The 11,613-nt window shown below is 47.1% G+C and overlaps 1 long non-coding RNA gene across 1 annotated transcript; it reads left to right on the top strand.

The window, feature by feature from the left end:
* The first annotated feature begins 7,937 nt into the window (after window positions 1-7,937).
* Window positions 7,938-10,803, top strand: LOC122466394. Its single transcript, XR_006291833.1, has 2 exons — window positions 7,938-8,155; window positions 8,660-10,803. It is a non-coding gene; the product is annotated as an uncharacterized LOC122466394 (long non-coding RNA).
* Window positions 10,804-11,613: the final 810 nt, after the last annotated feature.

Genomic DNA, 11,613 nt, shown 5'->3' on the forward strand with positions numbered 1-11,613 from the left:
AAAAAATAATAAAGAATAGAGGGCTAACATTTTTCTCTACTACCTTACCACTTCTACCCTGATAATACTCAAATGGACGTATCTTTTGACACCTCTAACGCACCCTTCATGGTGCCTTCCCCCTGCTTCTCCTGTGAGGCAGCCCTAGATGACTCCCTCTAGGCCTTCATAGGAGAGGGTAGAGTTTATTTCATTTTTGGAAGAAATGGGGACTTCCTGGGGCTCCTTACCCCCTGAAAATGATCAATTTTTTGCTGCAAATCTCACATATGCCTTCATCTTGAGTATTGCTTTTCTCAGTGCCCCTCCTAATGCCGGCTGCGTAGGCCCCAGCATGTGCAGGCTGAATGGTGCAGGCTGTCTCTTCCCCAGTGTGCTGTCTCCTCCATTCATTTCTGACCACACCACACGATCCATTGTCTACAGCCAAGCTCTGCGATACAACCGCATTTGCTCCAACCCCTCAGACAGACAAACACCTACAAGATCTCTATCAAGCATTCTTACAACTACAATACCCACCTGCGGAAGTGAAGAAACAGATTGATAGAGCCAGAAGAGTTCCCAGAAGTCACCTACTACAGGACAGGCCTAACAAAGAAAATAACAGAACGCCACTAGCCGTCACCTTCAACCCCCAACTAAAACCCCTCCAACGCATTATTAAGGATCTACAACCTATCCTGAAGGATGACCCAACACTCTCACAAATCTTGGGAGACAGGCCAGTCCTTGCCTACAGACAGCCCCCCAACCTGAAGCAAATACTCACCAGCAACCACATACCACACAACAGAACCACTAACCCAGGAACCTATCCTTGCAACAAAGCCCGTTGCCAACTGTGCCCACATATCTATTCAGGGGACACCATCACAGGGCCTAGTAACATCAGCCACACTATCAGAAGCTCGTTCACCTGCACATCAACCAATGTGATATATGCCATCATGCGCCAGCAATGCCCCTCTGCCATCTACATTGGTCAAACTGGACAGTCTCTACATAAAAGAATAAATGGACACAAATCAGATGTCAAGAATTATAACATTCATAAACCAGTCGGAGAACACTTCAATCTCTCTGATCACGCGATTACAGACATGAAAGTTGCGATATTACAACAAAAAAACTTCAAATCCAGACTCCAGCGAGAGACTGCTGAATTGGAATTCATTTGCAAATTGGACACAATTAACTTAGGCTTGAATAGAGACTGGGAGTGGCTAAGTCATTATGCAAGGTAACCTATTTCCCCTTGTTTTTTCCTACCCTCCCCCCTCCCCCCCCCGGACGTTCTTGTTAAACCCTGGATTTGTGCTGGAAATGGCCCACCTTGTTTATCATACACATTGTAAGGAGAGTGATCACTTTAGATAAGCTATTACAAGCAGGAGAGTGGGGTGGGGGGAGGTATTTTTTCATGCTTTGTGTGTATAAAAAGATCTTCTACACTTTCCACAGTATGCATCCGATGAAGTGAGCTGTAGCTCACGAAAGCTTATGCTCAAATAAATTGGTTAGTCTCTAAGGTGCCACAAGTACTCCTTTTCTTCATTCATTTCTGGATCCACTTCAGAATTGCCCTTCTTGTTTTCAACTGGTTCTCACAGTTTCTAGAATTTGTGAGGTATGTTTCTGATGGTTCTAATGAAGACTTGCTCATTTGTATATTGCTGTGTCACGATATTGTCTGGTACATGAGTTCTCCTTTCCTCTCAACTGCAGACATATTCTGGAACCAGAAGGAAATATTGAATATACTTGTGCACCATGATTCTTTTTTTAAAAAGTGTATATATAGAGCTTCTGAGACTTTACATTTTGAAAATCAACTAGATTATGAGTTTTAAATGTTTGATCTTTAGTTCCGAATGTGTTTAGCGGTGAGAGGCTGTATATTTGACGGGCCAGATTCAGCATTTTGCTATGGACCCTCTGCGGCAGGTAGGCTAGCACAAAGGGGCCATAAAACAGATGCAAGGCCCTCCAGGAATACTCCTGTCTCAGAATGCTCCTACTATAGGAGCAGAGTCAACTCTCTACCACCTATGTAGGAGCCACTAGCACAGGAGACGTTCTGGAATGGGAGAGGGAGCACAGGCAGGCCAGAAGAGGGAGGGAAAGCATCAGGGGAAGGAGGATAACATAGCTGCTCAAGTGGACTCCTGAGAGGCTGTTGAAAGAGGGGCCCAAGTTAGGGTCACCCTGCACCAGCTCTTGCAAGCCCTACATAGGAAAGGTGCAAGCTGCCAGGAGCGCCATTTCAGATTTTGAAAGGGGAGGGGCAACTTTAATCCTGATTCCAGGGGCTACTTTGGCACCTCAAAACTCAAGGTTTTTTTGCAGATAACTTAGGAATTAGTTGACCAGAGCACTATATCTAATTCCTGTATAAAGAAAGAAAAAAATATATACAAACACGAATTAAAGCCGTATTTTAAATTTATATGTAAATTTAGAACAATCAGGCGATAATACAGAAAAATATTCCCAATCTCAAGCCTTGAGGTGGAGTCAGAACTGTTTGGCTGCGTCTTGCCATTAAACCATTAAGACGCTCGTTCAGCACAGTTGGTGTTGGGGAGGAGCCTGTGCTTTGGGAATGAGAGGAATCCATTTAAATCCCCATGGCCAGGATAAAGTCTCCATATGAGGAGGGGGTGCTGCAGTCCCAGAGGGACCTGTTGCTCTCAGGGGAGAATTCTGGATTTGGGAATGACTAGTCCTAAGATCCCATCTCAGACAAGCCTAAGCAAAGACTGGAAGTTACAGGGTGGAAGTGTAATGCTGACAGACCCCAGTCGTCGGTGGGTAGGATCGAACCCTGGGGCCTCTGGAGCTCAGTGCATGAGCCTCTACTGCATGAGCTAAAAGCCAACTGGCTCTTAACTAAGGCTGTAGAGCAGACTCATTTTACTTTTTCTCACTAAGTGGTCTTAGTGCCACTAGAGGGGACAGAACACCGCACCTAGGAGGTGGGTGGGTTACAGAATCACTTGGTGTACAGAGATTTCTTATGCTGATGTCACAAGTAAGAACTGAACAGCTGGTTCTGAGGGCAAGCTTTGTCTATCTAGGCAAGTGTGTAATGAACAGGCTGGTGTGTATGTGTATCCTGTACTTCCCGGGGTTCCCCTGGTTGTCATGGGCCCTACACTGCTAACAGATAGCAGAGATTCTCCGCTAGCTCAGGCATCAGGGCCCTGTGCTTTGGTGCAGGTGTCGGGGGATCTGCCCCAGCCAGTGCTGTGAAGCTCTCCAAAGCTGTTGTGTGCAGCATAGTGGCACGTGGCAGTTCCAGCTGACTATGGAGCTGTCACAACAGAGCAGTACCTCCTTGAGTTACTCCTTTGCCACCCAAGTGCCCAGTGAGCTGTTCAGTGCAGTGAAAAAGTTGTTACAGAATAGAACAAGGTCAAGTAAAAGCTGGCCACTATAATTTGAAATCCATGTGTGAGTGATTTCATCAGCAGCTGTGGAAAACTTGAGTCTCCAGACCTCTCAGCTGGAATTCCAGCCTGGGACTCCCCAGTTCTAGGAGGCCTTTCCTCCTTACCCCTGCCATGCAGTTGTTTCGGGCTCAAAGCAAGGGCAGAGGTCAGCCCTGTGTGTGGCAAAGGCCCCACAACAGCACTGACCCTGTGAGTGGTCTGAGCAGCGCCCTGTGGGTGTGTATCAGTGCAATGTTCAGCCAGGCTTCCCAAGAGCCATGGTTGTGCAGTTCAGCCTGCTGGCTTGTCCTCAGAGAAACTTTGGCCGGGGAGGAGTTGGTGTAAATTGCTAATACCCTCTAGTGGGTACAACTGGTGATTAGCAACGTTAATGAGAGCCTTAACCCTAGGTGCCCTCTCTCCCCCAGCGCTGGGAAGGGCCAGGCCCCAGGCTGGTGGCACTGCTCTGCCAGGCCTCAGCCCTGCACAGAGGTTAGGGAGCATGAGCAGAGCAAGTGTTGCATGGCCAGACAGTGGATCTGGAGAATGCAACAGCTCCATTCTGAGCTAATCGCCCAAACAGTCCCTTATGGCACAGATCCGTACAGCGTAGCACATTTCATGTATGCTTCATCACATGGCCCCACTTGTGCACCCCTTATCCTCCTAGTGCTTATGCTGACGCTCATGTATCCCCTAACCCCTCCTGTGTCCCCTTCTCCGCTCACCCCTGCACTCCTCTCCTGCATCCTTTCTCACCAACCTCTCCTGTGTGCCTTCTTCCCTAACCCCGGCACTCCCTCGTGGCCCTAGCCCTCTGCACTACTTTTCTGCGCCCCCCAGGCACACAGTGCGGCCAGTCTTCTACTTCCAGCAGCTGCACGTAGCTCCTTCTACCCTTCACATCAGACACCATCCGGCATCTGCAGCATTGTGATCAGCTCCCCCGCCATGAAGCACAGCTCTTGCTGGTGCTGCTTTCTGGAGAAGGGGTACAGAGTCTGCCAGCGTGAGCTCAACATGCTGCGCTGGGGAGGACAGTGGGGTACCCCTACCAAAATCTGAAATGGCACCCCTGCTCCGCTGTGATACATAACTTGAGGGGGGGGGAAGGTGCCCCCTGCCACTGCTAAATAGGGCCCCTGCAAGCTGCTACCCCTTTTTCCTGAGTCTGCTACTTGTGTCAGTACAGGAATGAATCTGTCTCGGAGGAAATGGTACACACACAAAGATAAGAATAGGGATTATCACTTTCTACCTTTAAAGAATTATATTGTTCCTTGTAGTGTGTTATATAAGTATCTGGGGGTGGTCTAGCTGTTTTGCTGGCCAGGATGGAAGATGTTTCCAGTCACCACCTTCCTGTGACCAAGCCCTCTCCCCACCCCCTAAAACCAAGTGACCCAGCAGTCCAGCACCCCCTGGAAGAGACTGCCCTGCTCTCATGTCCCTAGAATCAGCCCTGTGCATTGAATATGTTGCCTCAGAAGTAACTAAGCCTTGATAACCATTATTTTATGATATTTTAATCTGTGTTCCAGATGCTGAGAGATACAGCACAGAAAATATACATACAAACCTTTCCCTTTTTTATCAGGTCCTGACAGTGGCAATTAAGACTATAATAAACCATTTATGCTTCATTGTTTGGATCTACTTGACTGTAAAATAAAGCAGGGAGAATATAAATGACATAACTTGGCTTGATTATTTTGTGTCCCTTTTTTCAAGGTTAGCTGGAATAAATATTAAGGTAAGAACTCAGCAAACATTGACATAGTCTCTTCTTGAACCTACATACAGGATCAGATGCCTGATGAGAATTCCAATTCTAAATTTGCTGACTATAATGCAGACTCTAGGTATACGAGAGAGAAGAGAAATTTCTCATAATCACTATTTACTAAAAACAAGACAGCTTTTAAAGGAACTGTATGTTTTCAATTTTTACCAGAAGGGAACTTTAAGTGAAAGTTAAGAAATGTTGAAAAACAGTATGAAAGTATCAAAACTGAACTTTCTTTTAATTTTTTAAATTCATACATATTATATATATAATAAATAAAGTATGTGTGAGTGCGCGTACTCAACTACCAAACCAGGTAGCTATGATAGGATACAATATTTCCCCCATTGAAATCAATTGTAAAATATCCTAGCAGCAGGATAGGACCTCAAATTAGGAAATATGTAATATGGTATTAATCAAGCTGAGATCATAGCAGAGAGGACGGTTGGTCCAGGAGTTAGAACCTCTCTGAGTATCTTCTCCCTGTCTGTAATGTGGGGGTACTAGCACTTCTCTACCTCATAGGAGTTTTGTTAGTATAAATATATTAAATTGTGAGGTACACAGATACTATGGTAATGGGAGCCATATAAGTAATTGAGCCCTTGTCTACACTGTGGGGGGAGGGATTGATCTAAGTTAAGCAACTTCAGCTACGTGAATAACGTAGCTGAAGTCGACCTACTTAGATCTACTTACCGTGTTGTCTTCACTGTGGTAAGTCGATGGCTGACGCGCCCCCCGTCGATTCTGCTTCCGTGTCTCGCTCTGGTGGAGTACCAGAGTTGACGAGAGAGCGCTCGGCGGTCAATTTATCGCATCTAGACTTGATAAATCGACCCCCGCTGGATCGATCGCTGCCCGTTGATCCAGCGGGTAATGTAGACAAGCCCTAAGGCTATGTCTACACTACACACTACTGGCTGTGGCATGTAGAACATGCTGAGCTACATGTCACAGTGAAAAGCCTACTGCGTCCATACTGTGATGCGTATCTACACGTTGCAGTGAAAGTGTCCTGCCGTAGAGTGGTGGCGGAGAAAAGCTTCAGCAGCTCCATACTGCCGGAGCCTTTCCCTACTACCAGCATCTTTCCTTGCTGTGGGGAAAGGGTCCAGCAACAGGGAGCGGGCAGAGCCTTCCTCTGTTGCCAGAGTCTTTCCATACCATGGGGAAAGGCACCAGCAGTGAGGTCCTTTCCCTGATGTCTCCCTGCTGCTGGAATCTTTCCGTGCTGTCAGAGTCTTTTCCTGCAGAGGGGAAAGCCTCCAGCACGGGGGCGGGGGAGGCAGCAGGACATTACCCTGCTAAAAATAGCAGTTTGGATGGGGAGGCAAGGCTTGGACAAGTAGAGAGACATGTAGGGTATGTATTCACATACCAACAAATTGTCTTTACTCTACTTGCCAAAGCTGCGTGCCTCACTGGCTACACTGCTATTTATACCGATGCTTGGAGGAGCCAGGGCGATGCATGTACTTGCTCTACATGCCACCAAAAGAAGAGTGGCACATAGATGTACCTTAAGATAGACAGCTAGTACAATATGATTAAATGCAATATATTTTCAACACAGTTATGCTTGCATATCACAAGGTTAGAGCTCAGTTAAATGTAAAGTAACCCAACGTTCAAGATTAGGTTAAAAAACAATGCGATAAAATGATGTTCAGATCACAGACCAAATCCTGCTCCCCTGATTCAGACAGATAATGGGATTACTTGTAAGAGTAAAGTACGCAAAATATGGCTCTAGATGTATTTACTAATCCAGTGATCAGACTGTCAGATATATATATAGTATATACTATCTGAATAGCAAAAATTAAAACAAATCATGCCTTTCTTTCAACAGTTTCATTTCTTGCAGAGGTAGCGCAAGTGTAATGCATCAGTCTGAAGAAGACTGAGATGCTGTGATGAAAGGTGCTATATAAGTACAAAGTATTCTTAATTCCTTAACTATCTTTATTTTTTTAACCAGGTTGTACCACTTCTACAGCATACCTAGCTGCCTGTTTATTTGATACGTTCATGAAGCATCCCCTTCCTCCAAAAATATTTGCATTTATGTGTGTTTTAATTTTCCCATGAAATGTTTCTTTTAAAAAAAAAATTGAGATGTGACTAAGTGTTCCTGTAATTTGGCAATAAAATCAGGAATTTCCAGCACGCCTTTAGATGAATCACTTTTAAGTCACGCTTCATCAGAACTGGGGACTATAATGAAAATCTCTGATACAACCTAGAGGCAGCTGTTTCTCATTTTAAATAATGGTTTTTACTTGTTTCCGTCCTTTCAGCTCTAATGATATATAAATAGTTTGGTATCGTTTGGATTAACAGAGAACAAAGATATGACTGGTTAGTTAAGCAGGGTGCAAGATATGGGTATTCACTTTTTGTCTGTGGTACATGAAGGGTTTTATTGTAGACAACTCACCAGATAGTGCATTTATATTTTTATTGAGTGAAGGGAGCCTCAATAGCCAGTCTTATCTCCTGGAATCTGGCATTAGACTATTCCCATTATCTCTGATGTTAACTTGGCTTTCCCCTACCCCCCCAAAAATATAATGAATGAGACAGTTGGTGTAGTGAGGCAGATTGGCTGCTCACAGACATGGAGGGGGAGGGGCCCCTCACTGAACCCAGGTGGGAGGAGCCACACCATGCTCAACCCTCCTGCTGGAAGTCAGTGGGTGGGACAGGAAGTACAAAAGGTGGGCAGGAGAACTCAGTTGGGGCCCAGCTGGCAGAGGAGCCAGACAGCTCCTGCAAGCTCCCGAACTGGGAGGATGCCGCAGACTCTGAGGAAGCTGAGGACTGACCAGGTCCACCAGTGCCATTTACATACCTGAACACAGAGGAGCTGCAAGCCCTGATAGAGGCCCTTTTCCCTGATGACCAGGATGACCTTCTACAGAGCCAGGTAAACCCTGCGGGGGAGTTAGGAAGTGGCCCAAGGGTAGCGGACCCCTGTCTAGCTGCAACGCTGCCAGTGAGTGAGTCCGCGTGTTGCAGTCAGGATCCCTGCTGACCCAGTGGCAGATCATTCTGCCACTTCTAGGGCCCTGGCCGGGATGCGGTGGAGTGGGTGGGCCTGCGTCCACCCTGCCATCCCAATCCATGGCTGGCAGTCTCCCTCCTCTCTTAGGCAAGAATCCTGCACTTGTCGGCCCTCCACTAGAGCTAGGAGGCCCAACTGTTGGCTGCCCAGCCTGAGTGCAGGCCTGAGCCCACAGACTCTCTACTGCCCCTCCCACCCAGGGCTTGGGCTCCCTAACAGTTTATTTGCTCAGCTTGAGTACAGGCCTGAGCCAGCAACACTTTGCTGCCCTGTCCTGACCAGGGGCTGGGCTCTGTAACTGCGTTTGATCGTTCAGCCTTGATCACAGACCCATTCTCACGTCTCACTGCTGATTCCCCATGCCAGGCAACCTCCCAGAGATGTAATGAGGCGGATTGGCTGCCCACACACCCAGACGGGAAGGGGCCATTCTCCCCTATGGACTACACTTGGTGGAGAATGTGGGCATCGGCCCAACCCCAACAGCCCGCCACCAGGAACCCTAAAAGAAAGGGGGAAAAATGGAGTTTGAGATGCTTATTAAATATCTGGTTGAAAGCCAGCAACAGTAACTGGTGCAGCAGCTGGGGGCCCAGCAGCAGAAGTTACTCCGGGAGTTGGGGGCCCAGCACCGAGAGCAACAGTGTCTCCAGCAACTTGCGACCCTGCTGCCTTGACCTAGTCCAGCCCCGGCTGGGGCCGCAGGGAATCCCCCTGATCCCTCAGTGCCATAAGACTCTCCAAGATGGGACCCAAAGACAACCCTGCGGCGTTCCTTGTCACCTTTGAGTGGGTCGCGGCAGTGGCGTGGTGGCCCAAAGAGCAGTGGGCCACTCTCCTGGCCCCGTACTTGACCAAGACTGCGCAGACCACCTATCGGGGGCTTCCTCTGGGTGAGGTGCAAGACTATGGGCAGGTGAAGTCGGCCATCTTAGATGCCCTCGACATCATGCCTGAGACCTTCCGTTGGCAGTTCCGGATGACAACCTACCTGCCAGGCGCCCAGCCCCACGTCGTAGACCAGGAAATTAAAGATCTCTGGTGGTGATGGCTTCTTCCAGAGCGATGCTTGGCGAGTGAACTTGCCAAACAGGTCACCCTAGAGCAGTTCATCCAGGTGCTCCCTCCCCACGGTAGGGCGTGGGTACTCCGCCACTGTCCGATGACCTCAAATGCGGTGGTCACCTTGATGGAAGACTTCCTGGCTGCACAGATCCATATCAGTCCAGGAACCCAGACCATGGGCCCTGCGCCGACCTGAAGACCCGGACCCAAGATGGAACACCTGATCACAGACCCACACTTACGTCTCCCGTCACCCCACTGATTTCCCACACCAGGCGACCTCCCAGAGACTTAGTGAGGCGGATTGGCCCCCCACAGACCCAGAGGGGGCGGGGCCATTCCCTCCCAATGGACTACAGTTGATTATGACTACATTTGATGATGATCATTTGGAGATACTTCATGGGTGGAAGGATAGTCTTGAGGTTAAAGCAGAGGACTAGGCAACACTGGACCTGGTTTCTATTCCTAGCTGTGCCATAAACTTCCTATGTGATCTTGAGTAACTTGCTTAACATCTTGGGGTCTCAGTTTTCCTTAATTCATGGGCGGACGGGGGTGTGTGTGTGTGTGTGTGTGTGTTTAAGGATAAACTAATTGTTTGTAAAGTGTGTTGAGGGCCTTGTAAAGGGCGTTGAGGACCTTCAATGAAAGGTGCCATAAATTAGATTTCTCCATTCTTCCATTTAGTTAAGGGACTTTCTCTAGGGCCTATTCGGGAAGTAAATGCTGCAAATAGAGATAATTTTGTCCTTTGTTAGCTGGTCTAGTCTAGCCATACTTTGGGCACAAAGATCAACATTTTGAGGTGGCTGAATAGCCCACTAAATTAATTTGTAGCATGCCTTTTATGCAGGCATATAGCACTATTTGTTTGTTAAGGTATATGTATAATGCAAGATATTTTGCTGCTGGACCAAAATAGTACACTCTGCAGGAAAGCATTTGGAAGCAAAAAACGTGATAAGCAAAATATGATAAAATAACTTAAATAGTGGCAAGATTTGGCCTGCTTTTCAAGGGCTTCCTTCTGGATTCACTCCTTGGTGTGAACCCTGTGACAGTGCTTGTGGTCCTGAGCCCAAGCAGCTGCTCCTGGTTGGAGGGGTCTGAGTTGAAACTTCATGGGCAGATTCAAATAATCCCAAATCAGAGCCCAGCCAGTTGGGTTGGCAGTAGCTCAGTCGATGTTGTGAGCTTCCTCTGCTGGGCTACGTAAGGAGCCTTCTAAGGTGCACAGGTCCGTTTCTGCTCTCTGCATGTTGGAGTTCCATCTTGTTTCTTCACCTGAGGACTCAAAAGCCACAGGTTTACCTGTGCTCATATCAGGAAGGGGAATTATTTCTAATTCTGAGTCCAACCACATTTGATACCTGAAGTTTTAAAGTACATTTCTTAGGGAAACTGTTTTTAATTTTGGTTTAATCTGTACTGATTAAAAATGTGAAAAGGACATTCTAATTCTGACCTCCTTTAATGTTCTCACTAACTTACTTGTTATGTGGCAGGAAGGCAGCACACTCATCACTACAGCTCCATATTAGATGATGGTGACCCATAATTATTTCTTTTATAGAGGATTTGACAGGTGGTAGATACACACAGACTAAGCTCGGAGTGACTTATTTGCTGGAGGCTGTTTGTGAGCAGTCCTGACTGGAGGTTACAGCAGCAAAACAGTGTAAAGGGCACCCCAGCTTAGAGGCAGGGGAGCCATAGCTACTCACTTATCTAGATTGTATGCTGGGTATGTCATTGAAAGGTTTCTCAGCTCAGCTGCACCTTTGACCCCTGTTAGTGTCTGAGTGTAACCCCTCTAGGTGACGGATCCTGAGCCTTCACAGGCCCAATTGCCCTGTAAAACTTCCTTCTGTGAGCTGTGACCAGCAGGTAAATACAACTATATAAAAGTCTTTTCAAAACAAAGTATTGTTTAATCTTAAGAGTAGGAGTCAAGCCACAAAAAGAAAAGGGTTTTCACCACAAAAGTCTATATATCTGTGTTTTACGCAAAGCTTAGGTAAGTCTATCTTATCTCAAGTACCCCAACCTCAGCAACTGGGTTCGGTCTGCTCCCAGCAGACTGACTCTCTCTCTCTCTCTCTCTCTTCTGAGATTTCAGGAGTTGTCTATGTATCAGTCCCAAAGCTTTTTTTGTCTCCCTGGATCTCTTTTGAACCTGGTCAAAACCAGTTTGTATGGCTCTTGGGGGGGACCAGCCAGACATTATACTCCAGCATGGCTGGAGGTAAACT

This window comes from Chelonia mydas, chromosome 6, assembly GCF_015237465.2.
Source record: "Chelonia mydas isolate rCheMyd1 chromosome 6, rCheMyd1.pri.v2, whole genome shotgun sequence".
Taxonomy (NCBI): domain Eukaryota; kingdom Metazoa; phylum Chordata; order Testudines; family Cheloniidae; genus Chelonia; species Chelonia mydas.